This window comes from Scyliorhinus canicula, chromosome 29 (genome assembly GCF_902713615.1).
Source record: "Scyliorhinus canicula chromosome 29, sScyCan1.1, whole genome shotgun sequence".
Classification (NCBI taxonomy): domain Eukaryota; kingdom Metazoa; phylum Chordata; class Chondrichthyes; order Carcharhiniformes; family Scyliorhinidae; genus Scyliorhinus; species Scyliorhinus canicula.
In genome coordinates, this window is record NC_052174.1 from 7,480,890 (window position 1) to 7,493,300 (window position 12,411).

A 12,411-nucleotide genomic window follows, 5' to 3' on the forward strand; every position below is an offset into this window, starting at 1 on the left:
CCGTCCAGGATGGCCGCTATCACTGCTCTCCCCATGTGTCGGGTCGCTGCCCTCCGGGTTTCCTTTGTTAGGGGGCCGTCCAGGATGGCCGCTATCACGCTCTCCCCATGTGGTCGGGTCTCTGCGCTCCGGGGTTTCCCTTTGTTAGGGGGCCGTCCAGGATGGCCGCTATCACTGCTCTCCCATGCGGTCGGTCTCTGCCTCCGGGGTTTCCCTTGTCCCGGGGGCACCCGCCATGGCCGTCCACTGTGTCCGCCACGCGGTATCCCCTGCACTCCGGGGGGCCCCTTCACCACAGACCGTACTGGGTGGGTGCTTACAGCGGTTCCTGTTGGGGGCGCGCTGCGGCCCTGCTTTGTTGCGTGCCCCCCGGCGCTAGCTTTCCTGCTGTAACGGTGGCTCCCATCTCGGAGGTTGTTGTCTCGCTTCTCCTCCACCTGGCCTCTACGGTTTTTGCCCGGTCTTCCCCCATCCTACCCATTGGGCGTGCCGTTGCTCCTTGCCAGGGGCCCCTCGTCCCTACCTCCCTTGCTGTTCTTTCCAGCCCGTGCTCTTCGACGAACCTATTCGCCTCAGCAGGGGCTGTAAAGAAATATTCCTTGTTTTGGTATGTGACCCAGAGTTTCGCTGGGTACAGCATACCAAAACGCACTTTGCTCCTGTAGAGAGCTGTTTTCGCTCTGTTAAACTCAGCCCGTTTCTTAGATATATCCACTCCAAGATCTTCATATATTCTAATGGCGTGTCCTTCCCATTTGCAGGCTCTATTTTCCTTGGCCCAGCGCAGGATGTCTCCCTATCCCGGTACCGGTGCAGTTTGGCTATGGACTGCTCTCGTTTGTTCCACTGTCCTTGGGCTTCGGGCGCAGCGACCGATGTGCTCTGTCATTTCCGATGGGGTGGGGAAAGTTTCCCTCCCCACTAAGTTGCCCAGCATCGCAGCCACGTCTGCTGTGGGGTTTCCACCCTCGGTCCCCTCTGGCAGGCCCACTATCCTAACATTTTGCCTTCTCGAGCTGTTTTCTTGGTCTTCTACCCTGCCCTTCAGGCTCCCCTGTGTGCGCCCAGTCTCGTCACCTCCCCTCTCCAGGGCCGTGACCGGTCGCTCAATGTCTGTCGCGCTTTCTTCCTAGCTCCTAATGGTTGCCTCATGGGCTTCCAGTTCACCCACTTGAGCTTCCAGTTCTTCCTTGGGCATCCACTTTCTCCTCCAATTGGTCAGAGCCTGCTGCACCCCTGACATGGCCCTGGCCACTGCTGCCTGTGCTGCGGCTTCCGCGTCTGCTTTCACCTCTGCCCTTGATTGCCTGCAGCTGCTCCCTCACCACCTCGTAAAGGCTTCCTTCCAATTTCCAGCCCCCCTCTAGCCCCCGGGGGAGAGGGTACCTGTCGTCCGGCTCTTTTTGATGAGGGGGTGGGGGGCGAGGCGATACATCCTTCCTGCCGCTTCGTGTGCTAATCCGCTCGCCTGAGCTGGCTTTGCCCGTTGTCCCGTCTACTTTTGGTGCCCCCTTTCCCTTGGCTCCCTTCTGTCGTTTTTTTCTCCCCTTTCCTTTCATCTTTCTTCTCCCCTTAGTTTATTTCTTTTCCCCCTTTTTTCCGTGCCCGATTTTTATTTTAGTTATTGTTTATTAATTATTTTCTCCCCCCCCCCACCCCCCCTATTATTCAACTCCCCTCAGGGGGCTGTACTTTGATGGGAGTGGGTGGAGAAAGTGAGAAAATAATATATATATGCCTCCCCCTATTCTCTTTAAGTGTTCTTTTTAAAATAAATCCTTCTTTTTTTTCCCCCACTTTCCCCTTCCTCTCTCACGCAGGAGAGAGAGGGAGAGAGAGAGATTTTGTCCAGTCCTTTTGTTCTTGCCACGTGGTGGTCGCTGCCGGTTTTGGGGGGGGAAGGGGGGGGGGTGGGTGTGGAGACTCCGCTCCGGGCCCTTGGGGGGGGGGGGGGGGGGCGAGACGCCGCTCCGCTCTACTCCGGGCCTGTTAAGGGTGGGGGGAGACGCCGCTCCGCTCTACTCCGGCCTGTTGGGGGTGGGTGAGACGCCGCTCCGCTCGGGCCTGTTGAGGGTGGGGGGAGAATCGCTCCGCTCCGGGCCTGTTGGGGGTGGGGGGCGACGCCGCTCCGCTCCGGGCCTGTTGGGGGTGGGGGGAGACGCCGCTCCGCTCACGCTCCGGGCCTGTTGGGGGTGGGGGCGACGCCGCTCCGCTCAGGGCCTGTTTGGGGGTGTGGGAGACGCCGCTCCGCTCGGGCCTGTTGGGGGTGGGGGGAGACTCCGCTCCGCTCCGGGCTTGTTTGGGGTGGGGGGCGACGCCGCTCCGCTCCGGGCCTGTTGGGGGTGGGGGAGACGCCGCGCCACTCCGCTCCGGGCCTGGTTGGGGGGGGGGGGGGGGAGACGCCGCTCCGGGGCCTGTTGGGGGTGGGGGGGAGACTCCGCTCCGCTCCGGGCCTGTTGGGGGTGGGGGGGAGACTCCGCTCCGGGCTGTTGGGGGTGGGGTGGGGGGGAGACGTGCTCCGCTCCGGGCCTGTTGGGGGTGGGGGGGGGGGGACGTTGCTCCGCTCCGGGCCTGTTGGGGTGGGTGGGGGGGGGGGGGGAACTTCTGCTAGCGCTCCGGGCCTGTTGGGGGTGGGGGGGGGGGAGACGTTGCTCTGCTCCGGGCCTGTTGGGGGTGGGGGTGGGAGACGCCGCTCCGCTGCGGGCCGTGGGGGTGGGGGAGACGCCGCTCTGCTCCGCTGCGGGCCTGGGGTGGGGGGGACGCCGCTCCGCTCCGGGCCTGTTGGGGGGGGGGGGGGGGGAGACGGGCCGCTCCGCTCCGGGCTGTTGGGGGCGGGGGGGGTGGAGGAGACGCCGCTCCGCTCCTGTTGGGGTGTGGGGGAGACGCCGCTCCGCTCCGGGCCTGTTGTGGGGGGGGGGGAGACGCCGCTCCGCTCCGGGCCTGTTGGGGGGGGGGGGGGAGAGACGCCGCTCCGCTCCGGGCCTGTTGGGGGTGGGGGGGGGGGGGGAGACGCCGCTCCGCTCCGGGCCTGTTGGGGGGGGGGGGGGGGGGGGGGGGAGAGACGCCGCTCCGCTCCGGGCCTGTTGGGGGGGGGGGGGAGACGCCGCTCCGGGCCTGTTGGGGGGGGGGGAGAGACGCCGCTCCGCTCCGGGCCTGTTGGGGGTGGGGGAGACACCGCTCCGCTCCGGGCCTGTTGGGGGGGGGGGGGGGAGACGCCGCTCCGGGCCTGTTGGGGGGGGGGGAGGGAGACGCCGCTCCGCTCCGGCCTGTTGGGGGTGGGGGGAGACACCGCTCCGCTCCGGGCCTGTTGGGGGGGGGGGGGGGGGGACGCCGCTCCGCTCCGGGCCTGTTGGGGGTGGGGGGGGGGGAGACGCCGCTCCGCTCCGCTCCGGGCCGGGGGTGGGGGGGGGAGACGCCGCTCCGCTCCGGGCCTGTTGGGGTGGGGGGGGGAGACGTTGCTCTGCTCTGGGCCTGTTGGGGGTGGGGTGTGGGAGACGGCCGCTCCGCTCCGGGCCTGTTGGGGGTGGGGGAGACGCCGCTCCGCTCCGGGCCTGTTGGGGGGGGGGAGAGACGCCGCTCCGCTCCGGGCCTGTGGGGGTGGGGGGAGACGCCGCTCCGCTCCGGGCCTGTTGGGGGTGGGGGAGACGCCGCTCCGCTCCGGGCCTGTTGGGGGGGGGGGGGGGGGGACGTGTGCTCTGCTCCGGGCCTGTTGGGGGTGGGGGGAGACACCGCTCCGCTCCGCTCCGGGCCTGTTGGGGGGGGGGGGGGGGAGAGACGCCGGCTCCGCTCCGGGCCTGTTGGGGGTGGGGGGAGACGCCGCTCCGCTCCGGGCACTTGTTGGGGGGGGGGAGAGACGCCGCTCCGCTCCGGGCCTGTTGGGGGTGGGGGGAGACGCCGCTCCGCTCCGGGCCTGTTGGGGGTGGGGGGAGACGCCGCTCCGCTCCGGGCCGGTTGGGGGTGGGGGGGGGGCGACCGCCGCTACGCTCCGGGCCTGTTGGGGGTGGGGGGAGACGCCGCTCCGCTCGGGCCTGTTGGGGGTGGGGGGAGACGCCGCTCCGCTCCGGGCCTGTTGGGGGTGGGGGGAGACGCCGCTCCGCTCCGGGCCTGTTGGGGGTGGGGGGAGACACCGCTCCGCTCCGGGCCTGTTGGGGGTGGGGGGGGGGGGACGTTTGCTCTGCTCCGGGGCCTGTGGGGTGTGGGGAGACGCCGCTCCGCTCCGTGGCCTGTTGGGGGGGGGGGGAGACGCCGCTCCGCTCCGGGCCTGTGGGTGTGGGGAGACCGCCGCTCGCTCCGGGCCTGTTGGGGGTGGGGGGAGACGCCGCTCCGCTCCGGGCCTGTTGGGGGTGGGGGGCGACGCCGCTCCGCTCCGGGCCTGTTGGGGGTGGGGGGAGACACCGCTCCGCTCCAGGCCTGTTGGGGGTGGGGGGGGGGGGGACGTTGCTCTGCTCCGGCCTGTTGGGGGTGGGGGGAGACGCCGCTCCGCTCCGCTCCGGGCCTGTTGGGGGTGGGGGGGGGGGGGACGTTGCTCTGCTCCGGGCCTGTTGGGGGTGGGGGGGGGGGGGGGGACGTTGCTCTGCTCCGGGCCTGTTGGGGGTGGGGGGAGACGCCGCTCCGCTCCGGGCCTGTTGGGGGTGGGGGGGGGGGGGGACGTTGCTCTGCTCCGGGCCTGTTGGGGGTGGGGGGAGACGCCGCTCCGCTCCGGGCCTGTTGGGGGTGGGGGGGGGGGAGACTCCGCTCCGCTCCGGGCCTGTTGGGGGTGGGGGGGGGGGAGAGACGCCGCTCCGCTCCGCTCCGGGCCTGTTGGGGGTGGGGGGGGAGACTCCGCTCCGGGCCTGTTGGGGGTGGGGGGGGAGACTCCGCTCCGGGCCTGTTGGGGGTGGGGGGAGACTCCGCTCCGCTCCGGGCCTGTTGAGGGTGGGGGGGGAGACTCCGCTCCGCTCCGGGCCTGTTGGGGGTGGGGGGCGACGCCGCTCCGCTCCGGGCCTGTTGGGGGTGGGGAGGGGAGACGTTGCTCCGCTCCGGGCCTGTTGGGGGTGGGGGGAGACGCCGCTCCGCTCCGGGCCTGTTGGGGGTGGGGGGAGACACCGCTCCGCTCCGCTCCGGGCCTGTTGGGGGTGGGGGGAGACGCCGCTCCGCTCCGGGCCTGTTGGGGGTGGGGGGAGACGCCGCTCCGGGCCTGTTGGGGTGGGGGGAGACACCGCTCCGCTCCAGGCCTGTTGGGGGTGGGGGGAGACACCGCTCCGCTCCAGGCCTGTTGGGGGTGGGGGGAGACACCGCTCCGCTCCAGGCCTGTTGGGGGTGGGGGGAGACACCGCTCCACTCCGCTCCGGGCCTGTTGGGGGTGGGGGGAGACACCGCTCCGCTCCGGCCCTGGGGTGGGGGTGTGGACCTGCCGCCGCTTGGGCCTCTCCTGCTGCTGCCGCCGCTGCCGAGGATCCTTCGATGACCGGTTTGTTGGGGGGCGGGGGTTGGTGCGCGTCCTTTCCCTTCCCTTCCCTGTTCTCCACCGCTACGGGAGCCCCTCTCCTTGCGACCGCTCCGCTTGCTGACCGGAAGTCGTCTCTCGGTAGTATATGTTTTAAAAAGGATCATGCCAATGGGACCCACCCGGTAGGTACCAGCCAATGTAACCAGACCTTGATTTGGCAACCACCCATAACTAATCTTACATAAAAAGGCTTGTTCATCTTTAATTGGTCAGCAATAGAAAACCATACTAGTGGCGGCCCCTGGAGGGGGGAGCCGACTAGAATCATGATGACGGATGCCAAAGGGAACTTGAGCTCGTACAATGAAATCTATTTTACATGCGGACATAAAGCATATCCCTGGTTGCCGGGAAATTGGTCAGGTTCTTGCTATATGGGCTTTGTAGTCCCTGGCATCACCCATTATACAGATCTATCCAAACATCCCCATGCCCGAACCACTAGGTCCATTGTGCCTCGGGAGGTGATAGCTACTGTCCTTTGGCCACAGTTCGGCAGTATTAGAGCTCCGGGATATATTGGAACAGGTGGCTAATGATACCGCGGAAGGACTCAGTGAGCTCAGCGCAGAGTTAGTAGCTGTTCGGACGGTTGCCTTACAGAACCGTCTGGCTCTAGACTACCTCCTCACCAGCGAGGGAGGTACGTGTGCTGTACTGGGTTCTGAGTGCTGTATTTATATCCCTGATAGCTCGGAGAACATTACTCACCTAGTGGACCACATTAGGGATGGGGTAAAGAGACTCCGCCAGTCCTCCTCGGACGACTGGTGGGGATGGCTGTGGTCTAGTTCCTGGACCACCTATCTGTTTCATGGATTTATTATCTCAATCGTTATTTGCCTTTTGCTATGTATCATTATAACCTGTGATAAATGCTTTTGTAATCGTTTAGGCGCCTCTGTGATGCCACAGATGCTGCAGCGCTTTCCCAGTTAGACAAGCAGGACTTAGTAGATGCCGGAAATGTGTATGAGGACATTGGACCAAAGGATGATTTCCCAGAGGAATTCCTCAGACTCTCAAGGATAAGTCCCTGAGGGCTGTGTGATCATGGAATGATCACACGGGGGAATGAGAATGTGAAGCAAGGGTTAATAGCTAGAACAAGCCAGAATTAATGGGACACATTAGTGGAAAGTTACTAATAAGGGAGTTATTATTGAATTCGTGAGCCGACTCATGACAGTAAGCCAAATAGCCTTGAGAAACAAGGAAGACGTCCTCCCCGTGTGTGGGTGGGTTTCCTCCGGGTAACACCTGTTGTTTTGCTAAAATTGCTATATACTTATGTGCCAATAGATAACCTCAATGTCTGTAAAATCATGTATTGAAAATATGGCAATAACAAGTTAATCATGTGTTCGATCTTTGGTAAAAACAAGCTATATTTTGTAATGGGGCAAGCTCAAGTGAATGTAAGGGACAGCCCCTTAAAAAACATATAGAGACATTGATCCTCTTAAGGCTAGCCCCCAAAGGTGCGGAGAATTCCCCACCTTTGGGGAGGCCCGACCCCGGAGTGGTTGGCGCCACTACCCTACGCCGGGACCCCCCCGTCACGCTGGGTAGGGGAGAATCCCGCCCTTTATTTGAAGCCTACTTGTGACATTAAGTGACTTTCATTTCATTTTTTTCTTCTTTAGATTTCACCACTAGTTCCAGTCTACTTTGGCCAGATCCTGCCTTATTTTACTAAAATCTGCTTTACCCCAATCCAAAACCATTTTTTGCAACTTATTAATTTTTTTGTCCATAACAAACCTAAATTGTACCATGTTGTGGTCGCGATAACCAAAATGTTCCCCGACCAATATGGGATAAATTTAAATACTGAGGGCACTTCTAAATATCCCCTGGTATGGCACTACATTGCATGTTAGTGCTTCTATTCTACTAATGGTGTTCATTCATTTAGTCCCAATTCCAAGAACAAGGGATGAAAGCAGTGTAAACAGAATTGAACACGGACAGTTCCAAAGAAATGCCATTATGTTATGAAACTACATTCCCACAAGGTCAGCAGCTTCTTAACAGATCGGATCTCGTTCAATTCAAACCAGATCTTCCACCTCTTTCAACAGGATTATTAAATCTGCAATTTAGCCTCAGTTTAATTTACATATCCAATCTGTTTGCGCAAAATCAGTTCCATTTTGTTTTATAAATTAGTTTCTCAGCACATAAACCTTACAGAGGAAAAAATTCTCACAACACAAGTGGTAATCCTAAATTAAGGGAATGGGGACCTGGTACAAGAATGATATTGCCGCAGTTCTACATTGAGAGATTTCTCATGGTGAGGACCCTGAGTGGAAATGGAGCCTCCTTTAACCTTCCGCATCTACAGAAGGCTGCCTTATTGTAAACAAATGTCAGATATTTCCAATATTATGTGTGGGCTGTGTGCATGTTTGTGTGAGTGTGTGAATAATTTAATTAAACTGAAGACAGTCAGATTGCAAGGTTTAGATCATCAAAGGGATTGGGGCAAATGGACATATTTTGAAACCAGGCATTTTGAAGTACAGATGAGCAAATCCAAGACGGGATAAGTAAACAACAAGGACTGAAATTTGCATTGACCTGCTGAATTCCTGAAGAGAAATAAAAGGAAGACTTAAAACATTCAAGAATCAGAAATGAATAAAGCAGAGTAATTACATTTATTTTCCTGAAAGTGGTGGCCATCAAGACATCATGAAGAATGTTTCTGTTCTGGGAAAGGTAAGTTCCCAAGAAAATTCAGAACAATGGATTTAAGGATGGAAGAGAGGAAACATATTGAAGGAAAGATTGAAAACTGTGTTTGGAGGCAAAGCCATGTGATATTCTGAAGAGTGAAGTGTGTTTGGACAGGCCTGTAAAGTAAGCAGCCTCCAGTCATTCTAGAGAACTGACTGTTCCAGAAACCAAGGTTTTGTTTCGAGCTTTGGATTTGCATTGTCAAGTGAAAGGGAAACAGGAACCCTGTGAAATATCTCCCCTATCGAAGCAGTGGGTGCCTTGTGGTAATATTACCGGGTTTTAGTAGATTAAGAATCTATAGGGAATGTTGCCTGCAAAAGGATGTTTATTTGTAAGTGTAGATGAATAGAAATCGCTTGGGAAATGCTGTAAGACCAGACTTAACTGTAATTGTAATCTTGTGTGTTTAAGTTTTCTTTACTTCTGTTAATAATTGTTATCATTTAACATTTAAAATTTCCAAAAGTGGTATTGTAATATTTACTTTTGACTTCAGTATGGACTGGAGTGCTGACGTTGGGCTGTATTACTGTGCTAAAGTGGAGTTTTGTGACTGAGGGTGTTCGGTGGGGAGGGAGCGAGGTGCTTCATTAATTTATTGCCTGTCCTCAAAGAACGTGAGGATAGCCGGGAGTATAAAAAGAGTGCAGATAACTGATGAGCAAGTTCTGGGTGGGTATTTTTCAAACAAGATTGAATTGCAAGTCATTGTAAGCGTTGGGACTTTGTGATTTTTAAAAAAATATATATAATATTCCTCTCAAGTTTAAAATGTAAATGTTTAGTCGTGGCAGGAGAGCTCAAAGTTGTGGTTTGCTCTCTTGGCGTATGTGAGAATTCGGGCACATTTCCAGTACCCGGGACAAGCATGTGTGCAGCAAGAGTGCAACTCCTTAAAGCTTGGGTTTCAGAGCTGGAACGGTGCTGGAGGCGGTGTGGAGCATCCGTGAGTCTGAGAGAATCCTGGATAGCACTTTTAGAGAGATGGTCACAATGCAGCTGATGGGACTTGAGGAAGGAAGGAAATGTGTGACCACCAGGTAGCCCAGAAGTAACAGGCGGGTAGTTCAAATGTTCACTGAGATTCTGCTTGCAAATCGGTATTCCATTTAGGATGCTGATGAGGCTGGTACCTCCAAAGGGTGTGGACAGAGCCTAGCTTCTGGCACCACAAGCAGCCTGTCTGTACCAGGGGGGGGAAAGAGAGGAAGAGCAATAGTAATAGGGGATTCCATCGTCAGTGGCACAGATATGCGCTACTGTGGCTGTCAACGTGACTCCAGGATGGTGTGTTGCCTCCATGGTGCCAGGGTTAAGGATGTCTCTGAACAGGCACGGGGAATTCTGAAGGGGGAGGGTAATAAGGTAGAGGTCATGGTACATATTGGTACCGATGACATAGGAGGAAAGATGGATGAGGGCCTAGATCAAGAATTCAGGGAGCTCGGCAGTAGACTAAAGAGCAGGATATCTCGGGTTGTAATCTCTGGATTACGCCCAGTCCCAGGTGGTAATGAGTACAGAAATAGGAGAATAGGGCAGAGAAATGCACGGCCTAAGAGTTGGTGTGGGAAGGAGGCTTTTAGATTCCTGGACCACTGAGACTGTCTCTGAGAAAGATGGGACCTGTACAAGTGGGACGCTCTACATCTGAACCCGAGCAGGATTAACAACTTGTTGGTGGGTTTGCTACTATTATGGGGAGGAGTTTAAACTAATTCGGCAGGGGGAGGAGACACAGACTGTTAGCAGAATAGAGACACAGCATAACACAGAAAAGCAGTCAAATCAGAGGGAATACAGCGGTAGTAAGTTTTAAGGGAGTAAGACAAGGCTGGAGGGACTCGACTTTAATGCCAGGAGCATTAGAGGTAAAATGGATGAGTTAAGGGCAAGGATTGACATGTGGAACTGTGATATAATAGCCATCACGGAGACGTGGCTGAGGGAGGGGCAGGATTTGCAGCTCAACATCTGGGATATAGAATCTTCAGGCGAGACAGAGGAGGGAGCAAAAGTGCAGGAGGCATTGCATTATTAGTTAAGGAGTCAGTTACTACAGTAAGGAGAGTTGATATCTTGGAGGGGGCATCAAATGAAGATTTGTGGTAGAGCGAAGGAATAAAAAAGGGACAGCCGCATCGCTTGGTTTTTATTTTTTTTATAAATAATTTTTACTGAAATTTTTACAAAATACAAAATATAAACATCTTAACTCTATTAACGTACAACCGCGGTAACACCCCATAAACAATGCCCCCCAGCTTCAAGAGCATTGTCAAACAAAAGGATGAAACAAAAACAAAGAATAAGAGAAAAGAAAAGAAAAACAAACAAAGGAGAGAGATAGCACCCTCCACAAACCCTTGTGCACAGTTCTCCCTCCCCCCAATCCTTACACCCCCCCCCCCCCCCCCCCCCCCCGGGTTGCTGCTGCTGTCGGCCTGTTTCCCTACCGTTCAGACAGGAAGTTCAGAAAGGGCTGCCACCGCCTAAAGAACCCTTGTACTGATCCCCTCAGGCCAAATTTCACCCTCTCCAATTTAATGAACCCCGCCATATCCAAGATCCAGGCCTCCACGCTTGGGGGCCAGGACCCCGGCCTCTATCACCTCCTGCACTCCCGGCTCCACTGCAACCCCAAAAATTGCGAGTCCCCAGCCTGGCTCGACCCTGGATCCCACCACCCTCGACACCGTCTTTGCTACCCCCTTCCAAAACTCCCCCAACGCTGGGCACGCCCAAAACATATGGGCGTGGTTCGCTGGGCTCCCCGAGCACCTAGCACACCTGTCCTCGCCCCCGAAAAACCTACTCATCCTTGTCCCAGTCATGTGGGCCCTATGCATCACCTTGAACTGTATGAGGCTAAGCCTCGCACAGGAAGAGGAGGAATTCATTCTCTCCAGGGCATCCGCCCACGTCCCCTCCTCAATCTCCTCCCCCATCTCCTCTTCCCACTTCCCCTTCAGTTCCTCCACCGAGGCCTCATCTACCTCCTGCGTTACCCGGTATATGTCCGAGATCCTCCCTCCTCCGACCCACACCCCCGAGAGCACCCTGTCCCGTACCCCTCGTGGGGGCAGCAAGGGGAACCCCTCCACCTGCTGCCTGGCAAACGCCCTCACCTGGATGTACCTAAACATGTTCCCCGGGGGGAGCCCAAACTTCACCTCTAACTCCCCCAAGCTCGCGAACCTCCCCTCCACAAACAGGTCCCTCAACCTCCTAACCCCTACCCTGTGCCAGCCCAGAAATCCGCCATCAATGCTCCCTGGGACAAACCGATGGTTCCCCCGTATCGGGGCCTCCATCGAGCCCCCCACTTCTCCCCTCTGCCGTCTCCATTGCCCCCAAATTTTGAGGGTAGCCGCCACCACCGGGCTCGTGGTATACCTCGTTGGAGGGAGCGGCAACGGCGCCGTTACTAGCGCTTCCAGGCTCGTGCCCACACAAGACGCCGCCTCCATCCTCTTCCATGCTGCCCCCTCCTCGTCCATTACCCACTTACGCACCATCGCTGCGTTGGCCGCCCAGTGGTACCCACAGAGGTTGGGCAACGCCAGCCCCCCCCCATCCCTGCCTCATTCCAGGAACACTCTTCGAACCCTTGGAGTCCCATGCACCCACACAAATCCCGTGATACTGCTGTTGGCCCTCCTGAAAAAGGCCTTTGGGATAAAGATGGGGAGGCACTGGAACAGGAACAAAAACCTCGGGAGCACCGTCATCTTGACGGATTGCACCCTCCCCGCCAGTGACAGCGGTAACATATCCCACCTCTTAAACTCCTCCATCTGCTCCACCAACCTTGTGAGGTTGAGCTTGTGCAGGGCCCCCCAACTCCCAGCCACCTGGACCCCTAGGTACCTGAAGTTCTTCCCTGCCTGCTTCAGTGGGAGCCTACCAATCCCCTCCTCTTGATCCCCCGGATGCACCACAAACACCTCGCTCTTGCCCAGGTTCAGCTTATACCCCGAGAAACCCCCGAATTCCCCAAGGATCCTCATCACCTCCGGCATCCCCCCCACCGGGTCCGCCACATACAGCAGCAGGTCGTCCGCGTACAGTGACACTCGATGCTCCTCCCCACCCCGCACCATGCCCCTCCAGTTCCCTGACTCCCTCAATGCCATGGCCAGGGGCTCAATTGCCAGCGCGAAGAGCAAGGGGGA